Raw genomic sequence first — 12,461 nt, 5'->3', positions numbered from 1 at the left:
AAATAAATTAGTAACAAGAAGACAAGTTAAAAAAAAAAAAAAAAAACTGTAACAGTAGTAAATTCAAATAATAATAGCAATAAAATCAATAAATAAAACTAAATACCCAATCTACTTGCACTCCTGCACAACTTGCAAAATTTACAACATGCAAAAAACCCCATAAACTTTAATGATGAGTCCCGAGGCAGCGAGGGGGCTCTGTGGTGGCGGCTCTGACCGTACATCCAGACCCCCTCCACCTCCTCACATACCCATACTACCCCCTCTGTTGGGGGGGGGGGGTCAGTGCCACACACTGCAGCATGTGGGGATGGGAAAAGTGGCTTGTTTTCATAGTTGTTTTTATACTTAAATCATAAATTTTTGAACAACGTAACCAGGGAGTAGCCCACTTTAAAATCTGGGAAACGTACTTAGATCACAGCTAACTGAGCTCTCATTAACTTTATGGCATTTGATTCATGTCCTGGGATTTTGAAGATGACTGTCTGTATGAACTCCCAAACCTGGGCACATGGTTTTGGGTCAGTCACATCAAACACCCATGAAAAACCCATCAACTGCACCCAAAAGAGATGGGTGCTCCATGGCTGTCCCATTTATGATTACAAATGCTTGAGAACACTGATGCTCCTCGCCCAGCATGAGGACATATGGGTGCTCTGTTGTTGCTCTGGGGCGGCAAGGTGGTGTGGTGGTTAGCACTCTCGCCTCACAGCAAGAGGGTTTGCTGGTTTGATCCCGGGCCGGGGAGCCCTTCTGTGCAGAGTTTGCATGTTCTCCCTGTGTCAGCGTGGGTTCTCTCCGGGCACTCCGGCTTCCTCCCACAGTCCAAAGACATGCAGGTTAATTGATGACTCTAAATTGTCCGTAGGTGTGAATGTGAGCGGGAATGGTTGTTTGTCTCTATGTGTCAGCCCTGCGATAGTCTGGCGACCCGTCCAGGGTATACCCTGCCTCTTGCCCGATGTCAGCTGGGATAGGCTCCAGCCCCCCCACGACCCTCAAGAGGATGAAGCAGTTAGAAGATGTTGTTGCTCTGCTCAGGTAGTCCACCATGTTAGTTCCAATCTGAAAAAACAAAACAAAAACAAACAAAAAAGAAAAAGATTAACTTCATTAATCTGATACAGGACCTTGTTCTAACTGAACCTCAAAACTGAGTTTTGCATACCAGTATACTCATTTTTTATGAATGTGGCTGCATGATCCAACAATCGCTGCAGTGTGTATGCCAGTGGTTCTAAAACTGTGGGAGTCACTGGTTAGAACATAGAGCCACTGCAGGCTGAGCGTAGATGACCAGTAAAAAATATGGAATGAAACTGAGTTGAATGAATATGATTTATGTTGGGAAAATAAACAAATAAACAAAGTTTGCTGATGCCTTCATGGTGACCTTTATTTCACCAAAATTTGATGATTTGTTTTAGTCGCTTTCCAAATTATTATTAATGATTGATAAAAAATGTGGGGTGTGGGACGTGAAGGTTTTTTGGCTTCTGAAGGGGGGTATGCTAGAAAAAGTTTGAGAACCACTGGTATATACCAGACTGACCAAAACAGTGAATAGCCAGGCTGACTGAGAGTCAAAGCTCTATTGAGCCTTGTATTCCTTTAGCCCTTAGCAATAATGATTTTATGAGCTTTTTTAATGACAAAATTCTAACTATTAGAAGCAAAATTCGTGACCTCATGTCCTCAGATAGTACCTATCTAACCTCAAACACAGCTGTAAGACCTAAAATATATTTAGATTGCTTCTCCCCAATTTCTCTTCAAGAATTGACCGCAGTGATTTCTTCATCTAAATCATCAACATGTCTCTTAGACCCCATCCCAACTAGGCTACTAAACGAGGTGTTACCTTTAGTTAACACTCACATGTACTATGTACCACAGTCTTTTAAGGTAGCTGTAATTAAACCTCCACTAAAAAAGCCCACCCTGGATCCAGAGGTGTTAGCCAACTACAGACCAATATCTAATCTAATTGCAGACCAGTTGTGTGATTTTCTCCATGATAATAATTTATTTGAGGAATTTCAGTCAGGGGCGGCACGGTGGTGTGGTGGTTAGCACTCTCGCCTCACAGCAAGAGGGTTGCCGGATCGATCCCGGGCGTGGGAGCCCTTCTGTGCGGAGTTTGCATGTTCTCCCCGTGTCAGCGTGGGTTCTCTCCGGGCACTCCAGCTTCCTCCCACAGTCCAAAGACATGCAGGTTAATTGATGACTCTAAATTGGCGGTAGGTGTGAATGTGAGCGTGAATGGTTGTTTGTCTCTATGTGTCAGCCCTGCGATAGTCTGGCGACCTGTCCAGGGTGTACCCTGCCTCTCGCCCGATGTCAGCTGGGATAGGCTCCAGCCCCCTGCGACCCTCAAGAGGATGAAGCGGTTAGAAGATGAATGAATGAACTTCAGTCAGGATTTAGAGTGCATCATAGCACTGAGACAGCACTAGTTAAAATTACAAATGACCTTCTGATTGCTTCAGACAAAGGACTCGTCTCTGTACTTGTTTTATTAGATCTTAGTGCGGCGTTTGACACTATTGACCATCAAATTCTACTGCAGAGACTGGATCACTTAATTGGCCTAAAAGGTTCTGCACTGAGCTGGTTTAAAGCTTATTTATCTGATCGTTTTCAGTTTGTTGACATTCATAATGAATCGTCCTTACATACTAAAGTTTGTTTTGGAGTTCCGCAAGGTTCTGTGCTCGGACCAATCCTATTTATTCTATATATGCTTCCTTTAGGTAACATCAACTCTATAAATTTCCATTGTTATGCGGATGATACACAGTTGTATTTATCGATGAAGCCAGAAGAAAGTAATCAATTAACTAAACTCCATAACTGCCTTAAAGACATAAAAACCTGGATGAGCACCAATTTCCTGATGTTAAATTCAGACAAAACTGAAATTATTGTTCTTGGCCCCAAACAACTCAGAGACTCTTTATCTGATGACATAGTTTCTCTAGATGGCATTGCTCTGGCCTCTAGTACTACCGTAAGAAACCTCGGAGTAACATTTGATCAAGATTTGTCTTTTAGTTCTCATTTAAAACAAACCTCACGGACTGCATTTTTCATCTGCGTAAAAATGCGAAAATTAGGCCTATCCTGACCCGAAAAGATGCAGAAAAATTGGTCCACGCTTTTGTTACCTCAAGGCTGGATTACTGTAACTCTCTATTATCAGGTAGCTCTAGTAAGTCCTTAAAAACTCTCCAGCTAATTCAGAATGCAGCAGCACGTGTACTAACAGGATCTCAGAAACAAGATCATATTTCTCCTGTTTTAGCTTCTCTGCACTGGCTCCCTGTAAAATCCAGAATTGAATTTAAAATCCTATAAAGCTCCTTATAAAGCTCTAAATGGTCAGGCTCCGTCATATCTTAGAGAGCTCATAGTGCCTTATTATCCCACCAGAACACTGCGCCTTGAGAACGCAGGGTTACTTGTGGTCCCTAAAGTCTCCAAAAGTAGATCAGGAGCCAGAGTCTTCAGCTATCAGGCTCCTCTCCTGTTACGGTCTGGGAGGCAGACACCGTCTCCACATTTAAGACTAGACTCAAGACTTTCCTCTTTGATAAAGCTTATAGTTAGGGCTGGCTCAGGCTTGCCTTGTACCAGCCCCTAGTTAGGCTGACTTAGGCCTAGTGTGCCGAAGGACCCCTCTATAATACACCGGGCACCTTCTCTCCTTCTCTCTCTCTCGTATTCTATTACTGCATCTTGCTAACTCGGCCATTCTGGATGTCACTAACTCGGCTTCTTCTCCGGAGCCTTTGTGCTCCACTGTCTCTCAGATTAACTCCTATCACAGCGGTGCCTGGACAGCGTGATGTGTGTGGTTGTGCTGCTGCCGTGGTCCTGCCAGATGCCTCCTGCTGCCGCTGCCATCATTAGTCATTAGTCATACTTCTACTGTTATTATACACATATGATTATTGTCACACATGTATACTGCCAGATATTAATACATACTTTCAACATATTGTACCACAGTAGCCAGAACTATAACTATAATATTATTACTTTCATTAATGTTGCTGTAAGCTACTGTAATTACCATCTGTCCTGCATCTCTCTCTCTCTCTCTCTCTCCCTCTCTTTCTCTGTCTCATTGTGTCATACGGATTACTGTTAATTTATTATGCTGATCTGTTCTGTACAACATCTATTGCACGTCTGTCTGTCCTGGAAGAGGGATCCCTCCTCAGTTGCTCCTCCTGAGGTTTCTACCATTTTTTTTCCCCATTAAAGGGTTTTTTGGGAGAGTTTTTCCTTATCCGCTGTGAGGGTCCAAGGGACAGAGGGATGTTGTATGTTGTAAAGCCCTGTGAGGCAAATTGTGATTTGTGATATTGGGCTTTATAAATAAAATTGATTGATTGACTACTTCGGAGCAAAATTCGTAACAAGGTTTGTCTTGGGCAAGTGGACTTGATAGAGTTCTTAAAGACATTTCGCCTCTCATCCAGGAAGCTTCTTCAGTTCTGACTGACTGGTTTGGGAGTTCAGGTATTAAACTTCTGTGTGGTCGTTAACACCTAGAGGGGCATGTGACTCATGTGTCCGCTCTTCCATTGTGTGAACCTTGAGGGTCACCTGGGAGGAGGTGTGCATTTGTGCATCAAACTGTGGCAGGAAGTCTCAAAAAACCCTCACACGAAGTGAAGTTCACAGATGATAAGCAGTTTGTAACTGCAGGGTCAAAAGGTCGGTATACAAATGTAATAAAATCCAAATGTTTTTTGATGAAAAAAGAAAATACTTTTAAAGAAATGTATTTAAAGCATATTTGTGTGTCCATCAAAAATACATTTGGCAACTTTCCGTGAGGATATGTGGATTTTTTTTACACATATATACAACAACGATTTTGTGCATTGAAAAATATTTTTTCATTTGCAGTACATATAAATGATGAATAACATTTTGGAATCCTTCTGTGTTCATTAATATTAAGACTGATTTGATTCCAGAAATGACACTCTTTTTTCATCGTCACTGGGTATACTTACGATATGTACTGTACATGTCACTGATGAATATGAAACCTCTCGCCACAGCAATATTATTAATTCAGATTAGAGATCATATTGAAATTAGTTGCGATAAATGAAGTACAGTACTAGGTCAATGCTCAAGACAAACAGTAGATCATTACTACTAACTATATACAATTTTCCCTATAATACATCCTATGTTTAAAATAGCCTGTATCTCAAAGAAATGTAATGGTCACGGTCCTTGTAGGACCTCACAACATGGAGGGGGTGATAGTCACCAATAGAATCAATGTCAACTGCCTCAATTGCTGAGCTGGGAGACACAGTGAAGGCACAAAAATGCCGTTCAAAGCCTGTCGTTTCCCAGTTTTTCACAATGATTTTGACTTTGGAGTTCATTACCACGATGCTCTTAATGGTGCCAAACTGAGGCTCAACATCGGCAGAGTGAGACAGCAAAAATGCCATTCCTGGTCCATAGCTTGTACCCTTGTACTTAATCCAAGATGGCAAATACACTTCTGTGAACACAGCCATTCCCTCAAACCCACTTTTCACCTTCTCAAAATCCTCTAGTGTGCCAAGGAGTGTGGTGCATCCCGGCCCAACTTCAAAGTCACGGGAGAACATCTGACAAGACCAGGGCTGCCCCTGACCAAATTGGGGCCCTAAGCGAAATTTTATTTGGAGGCCCCCATCCCAAATGTATGATAGGTACAAAATGACCGTACAACAACTTGCCATTTAACTTGACAACCTTTATTGGCAATAACAAATGTACTGTAGATACAGTAGTTTGGCTGTATGAGTAAAATAAAATAAAAAAATTCAACCTGAAATAAATAAATAAATAAATAAATATTAAATAAAAATAACTTCAAACTGAAATAAATAAATAACCAAATCTGAGTCACAAATAGCCATCAATTACTCATCAAAAGAAAGTAACTTCCAAAACCTCAATCCCCCACCCTTGATTAAACACTGAAAATAAAATAAGAGGGAGACAGGTTTTTCCTATTTAATTTTATTTTGTTATATTTCTCCCTCTCCCCTCCCTGGAGGCGTCCGATCTCCTGCAGCCCTCCGCCTCTCCCACCTTAATTAAACACTGAAAACAGAAATAAAATACAGAGACATTCTTTTCTATTTTCATCTTAGCTATATTTCTCCCTCTCCCCTCTCTGGGAGCATCCGACCTCCCGGCCCCGCACATACCCCCGAGGCTCGGGTGTCCCCCTCCGTGGAGCCCGCCCACCCTCCCGTCCCCGCACATACTCCTGAGGCTCTTTTGGACGACATGTCGACAACTCTTCACCTGCTGCAGCTCTGCAAGTGCCTGCCAGCGCACCCCTCTTATTGTTCAGATGTCGAGTGCTGTCAATCATTGCAGCGACGCATGGGCGGTCGGGTCTCTTCTCTCCTTCCTCGAGCTGATTCTATGCGCGCCTCACGGTAGCGCATGTGCGCATCCATTCCGCATATGCGCAAATGCGTCCCCTCGCGCAAAATGTGGCCCCCCATGGAAGATGAGGCCCTACGCACAGTGCGTGTTCTGCGTTTAGGGAGGGGCAGCCCTGGACCAGACAGTTGAAAGTTCCGCCCGTACCAGTAACTTGGTCCACAGGGCATAATGTTACCGAAGCAAACGGTTCAGGATGAATACACATACCTTCACACTCCTACTCAGTGGCCCCTTTTCACCGAAACAGTAGCAACACACAGCATTAACGCTATATAGCCTATTAAAAAGCTAGCGAGCTAGTTAGCTTGCAATCCGTGGGGCAGTTGGCAAGCGAGCTAATAAGCAAACTTGATACAATTTCCACAAATAGCCCTTTTTAACATGTATATGGATGATCTATCAGACCAGCTAAGAAACTGTAAAACAGGCAGTATGATTGGTGATACATTAATTAACCATCTCATGAATGCCGACGACCTGGCTATTGTTTCTCCCAGCAGTGCTTGATTTCAACAACTGTTGAATATATGTACTAATTATGGTGTTAATTTTGATGTCAAGTACAATGATGGTAAGAGTGCTGTTATGATCTGCAGGGTAAAAGGGGATAAGGACCTTGTTTTTCCCTCTTTTTGGTTGGCAGGGCAGCTTTTGTCTGTCTGCAGTAAAACTAAGTACCTTGGACACATTATTAATGTTTAAATGTTAGATGATGATGACCTATATAGGCAACGCTGTATGTTATATGCACAAGCTAACATGCTGGTTAGGAAATTTTCTTGGTGTACAGATTATGTTAAGATTAATCTTTTTAGAGTTTATTGTACTCCTCTTTATACTGCCCCCCCTGTGGATTAAATTTAAAAAAGCAAACATCCAGAAGCTCCAGGTTGCTCCTAATGATTGTATGGGCATATTGCTTTGAAAACCCAGGTGGTGCAGTGCAAGTGATTTGTTTTGTAACGCAAGAGTCAATACATTTCATGCTCTGTTGAGAAATCTGATGTACAAATCCCTCCCTCTTTCTGACTTGCGCAGGTAGGAGGGACGGAGGTGGGACAGACGAGTAGCTGCGCCAGTGCGCACGGTGTGCCAAACTTGCAAAATCCGCCTGGCCACACCCAGTTGGCGAAGCGCAGGTGCGCTGCGCCCCCGCCTCGCCCGGTCTGCGAAACTAACGAGCCCTAAGTTTTCATATGTTAAAATTTTAACATTTTGACAGGTTATCCAATCTTGAAAGGCGTCCCAAAAGGTTCGAGTTAATTCACAAGAGAAAAAAGGTGTTGTGTGGTTTCAATGTCAGAGTTACAGAAAGTACAACTATTCAGACCCAAGTTAAACCTTAGATGTAGAAATTCATTCGATGGATAAACCTCATTCATAATCTTAAATTGAACCTCTTTCACCTTTGGTGGAATTGGAAAGGAAAGGTAGCTGGATCTTATTTTAGTTGTAACATTTTTTGTGTATTTTTGCAACAGATATTTTCTTTTCAGCGGTGATGGGAAACAAATTGAAGTGAGGGTATTCCTTAAAATTTTATTACTGCATTTTTTATCTAAAAAGTTGCAACCATCTATAACTAACGAAGGCTCTTGTGGAATAACCACTGAATAAGTTAGCATGCCTTTGATTAAAAGAATCATTGCTTGTGGGATTGCCTTAATCACAGTGCTGTATTGCCTATTAGTACAGACAAGATTGTATTTTCCAATGAAACCGTCATATGTTAATACATTACCACAGTTATCTAATAAATGTATAATCGACCAGATTCCTTTGTCCATCCATTCATTGTAAAAGAAGGATTTTCTCTTGATTAATATGCTTCTATTGTTCCATATTGGGACTGTGTGTGGAGTAAAGTTATGTTTGTATATGAGTTTCCAGTATAGGAGAACCTGAGCATGAAAAGCAGATTTGGCAATTTGGAGATATCAAAGTCACATCTTAGTAAGAAATCTATGCTACCAAAATTCCTGAAGATTTGAACGGAAAATGAAACCAAAAACTTTCACATCTCTTAATGAAGTTTTGCAACCATTTTAACTTGATGGTACCATTCATTGGATCAAAGTCAATAGCATTTAGACCCCCTTCTTCAACAGATTTCACAATATCATTTCTCCTTAAATAGTGATATTTATTTTTCCATATGAAGTTAAAGTTTTCTTGGTTAATTTTCTTGATAAATTTGTCAGGTATATTCAATGAAAAGGCTGGATAGACAAGCCTAGATAGATTCTCCATTTTAGTAAGTAACATTTGTCCAAATATGGATAAGTCTATTTGAAGCCAACTATTTAGTATAGTTCTACTGTTCTGTATATTGTCTTCTATGTTGGATTTTATGATTCTTAAATATTTGACTTTGCTCTTAACTGGAATATTGTGCACATTGATCAAAGGATGGTCATGTATGGTTAATAACTCACACTTTTTCATATTTAAATGTAGCCCAGAAGCTTTTGTAAACAGAGAGATCTCATTTAATGCTGCGGGAATCTGTGCTGTGTTCTGTAAGAATAAAGTGGTGTCATCCGCTAGCTGACTTATCACCAATGAACTTCCCATGACATTTAATGGTTGGATATTTTGAGGTTTTTTTTTTTTATACGGATCGCTAATAACTCTGCTACAATAATAAATAATAAAGGTGAGGTTGGCCAACCTTGTCGAATCCCTCGTTTTACATCAAAACGTCTTGATGTTCCCAATATCACAATACAACAATTCAATGATCTTTATAAACTTTTCCCCAAAACCAAAATATTCCAGTGTTTTTATGATAAATGGATGCTCAACCATATCGAAGGCTTTGTAAAAGTCCAAAAACAAAATAACTCCATCATCCTCAATTAAATGTCTATAATCTAACAAAGCTAAAACCAATCTTAAATTGTCATGTATAGATCTGTCTCAAAGAAAACCGGACTGGGTGTCACTTATAATATGTGTCAAACCGTCTCTCAACCTGTCAGCAATCACACGTGTGAACAATTTATAATCAGTGTTCAATAGAGTGATAGGGCGAAGATTGTCTATATATCTCTTATCTTTACCAGGTTTGGGTATAAGAGTTATTAATCCCTGTCTCATTGTAGGTGTTAATGTTCTATTTCTTATAATATCATTTATAGCATCAAATAAGAACCCTTTCAAATCCTCCCAAAAAATTTTGTAAAAATTGGATGTCAGACCATCTTGTCCTGGAGCCTGTCCTGTTGCTATTCTCCTAACAGCCTCATCTAATTCAGTCATTCTGATCTCAGCTTCGCAGACCTCTTTAAAGGCTAAATCTATCTTGGGAATATGAGGCTTCATATTGTCTAGAAAAGTAACAGCAGAATCAGCAGAATAGTCAGATGAGTAAAGTTTAGAGTAGAATCTATGAATTTCTTCAGATATAATTTTGGGATCTGTGCATTCAACATCATTGATTACTAATGTATTAATTGTCTTTCTCTCCTGTCTCCTTTTTTCTAAGCCACTGAAATACGATGTATTTTTCTCTCCTTCCTCTATCCATTTAGCCCGAGATCGTATATATATGCACCTTGTGCTTTCTTGATATACAAGTTATCTAATTTGGCCTGCAGGGTGATAACATTGCTTTTATCAATATCAGATATTAAAGATTTATCACAGCAATCACTTATGTCTTCCACCAATTTGACTTCATACTCCCTCTGTTGTCTGCATTTAAATTTCCCATATCTTATTGAGTATTCCCTCACCTTAAATTTAAAAAACTCCCATCTATTGCTACAACTAGTTATACTCTTATCATTCTTATTTTTTTAATGAGGTCTCTAATAGTTTTGATGTACTCCTCATCTTTTAAAAAGTCTGCATTCAATTTCCAGTAATCTTTTTTATATTTAGTCCTACTTTCTGGGTTCAATATAAGCTGAATTACACAGTGGTCTGTCAAAGGAGCACTAGAAATTGACACATTTGAAACATACTTTACAATTTCAGGAGTTGCCAACCATAAATCTATTCTGGATTTACAACTACCGTTTGGTTTGATCCATGAAAATGGACTAATATCTGGATTTCTGTCCCTCCACACATCTATTAGGTTGCTGGAGTTAGTAAAATCAAATAAAATAGTATTCCACTGCTTAGTATCATATCTAGAAGGGCATCTATCCTGCCATTCATCAGGCATCAAATTTAGGTCCCCACCAATCACAATAAAATCAGTATGATATATTCCCTTATATTCAGAAATCACATCTGTTAGCTCTGATAACAACAGTTTGTTTTGGTTACCATTATTAAAACCATAAACGTTCATCAAAATAACAAAAGTTCCTTCAGCATTTAATACAGCAGCAAGCCAATGGCCTGTCTCATCAGCTTTAGAAGCAACTACTTTCCCAGGGCATCTATTTAAACATACAGCTACACCGCCAGAATGATTAGAGCCATGGCTGAACAATATTTTTTCTCCCTATTGGTTTGACCAGAAGGTAGTTTTGCCTTCTTACTGTTTCATCTCACATCCAGGAGCAAAGAGGGTCGAGGGTCAGAGGTCAGGTCAAGTCGCCGTCCTCATAAAAATGGCAGATGATGAGCTTGTAATTTCGCGGGCATCTTCAACCTATTCACTATTTTTAACCCAACATTAGGTCAAATCTACCCAACCTATGACCCAACAGCCTGAACCCAGCAATTGGGTTATTAAAAATAACCCAGCATTTTTTGCCTGTGAAAGTGGCTTGTTTTCATAGTGTTGTTACACTGCGCGCAACTACGGTAATTTTCATAGTGGACGTTGTTTGTCACGTCCTTCAAGCAGGGCTGGACTGGGACAAAAAAATCGGCCTGGGTATTTTGAGCCTAGTCTGTCCCACCAGGTACTGATGGAAAGACAATGAAGCCTATGAATGAAAACAAACTTTCTTGTGACACCGCTTGTGCACTGTCTTGTTGGTGTATATGTACTTGTCTAATAAATTTAAACCTACACCATCCTCCCAGTCTCATTATTCTATACAGTACTTACTTAGAGGAACCCAAATGGCTGCTTGGTCTAGTGAACCTCCTGAACAATGTACAACGTATGATGGGATCCTGAAAATAGGACAGAGAGGAACAGAGATGAGATGAATATTAAAATGTATAAATGACAGATTGTGATTTAGTGACATTTTCTATTTACTCACCATATCAATAAACACCGTAGACCTCCACAGCAGCAATACTCAGCACAGCAACACAGAATATTTCCTCAAACATGGCAACCTTTAAAAAGTGATGGGATATTTTAAATTGAATGGAAACATGCCCACAATAAAAACAATACAGGTAATTATTGTCCACAAGAGATTGCTGGTACATGTCAGTAAAAAAAACAAAACAATAAGATAAAAACACATCTTATCTAGAATAAAAAGGATATTTATGTATAAAAGACAAATACATTTAAGTAGTTACTTTTAACTCCAAGCCACTTTTATATTAATGAGTAGCATCACATCTCCTGGCAAATCCTAATTTGATTCAATCTAAATTATATCTGCAAATGCAGAGGGTTTATGATGAATACTAGCTGTTGGGAATAGAATGATTTTATGTGTTTTACTAAAAGTTGTGTTTCACTATATAAGTTTTAGATGTGTGAACAATGAGAATACTGAGATGATTTCAGCTGATCTCAATGTGTTTGCTTTGCAGAAGTGGAGAAGTACAGGAGAGGAAGAGACATGAAGGAGCACATACTGCAATGCTTAGATAATTAGTTTCATATATGGTAAAAAGAATAGAAAGTGATGTACAGATAGTAAGGTACAGCACGTGTAGGGACATGTGTTGTTCTCGTCTTTCAAAACAGGAACCACGCCGAAGATTAACATGAGGCAGGGGCGTGGTGTGGCGAAGGAGGAAGTGGAACTGCCAATGAGAAGAGGACAACGCCTCGCGTGCACAGTGACTCATGTGACGCTTAAATACACTGGGTC

At 40.0% G+C, this 12,461-nt stretch overlaps 1 long non-coding RNA gene across 1 annotated transcript; it reads right to left on the bottom strand.

The window, feature by feature from the left end:
- Positions 1-561: 561 nt before the first annotated feature.
- LOC125881583 (uncharacterized) lies at positions 562-11,742 on the bottom strand. The gene is made up of 3 exons (XR_007448245.1): positions 11,667-11,742; positions 11,507-11,574; positions 562-1,074 (listed from the first exon to the last, which is right to left on the bottom strand). It is a non-coding gene; the product is annotated as an uncharacterized LOC125881583 (long non-coding RNA).
- Between the last annotated feature and the right edge of the window lie 719 nt (positions 11,743-12,461).

This window comes from Epinephelus fuscoguttatus, linkage group LG21 (assembly GCF_011397635.1).
Source record: "Epinephelus fuscoguttatus linkage group LG21, E.fuscoguttatus.final_Chr_v1".
Classification (NCBI taxonomy): Eukaryota; Metazoa; Chordata; class Actinopteri; order Perciformes; family Serranidae; genus Epinephelus; species Epinephelus fuscoguttatus.
The sequence above is the reverse complement of the archived record's forward strand: the minus strand, read 5'-3'. Positions and strand labels throughout refer to the sequence as shown.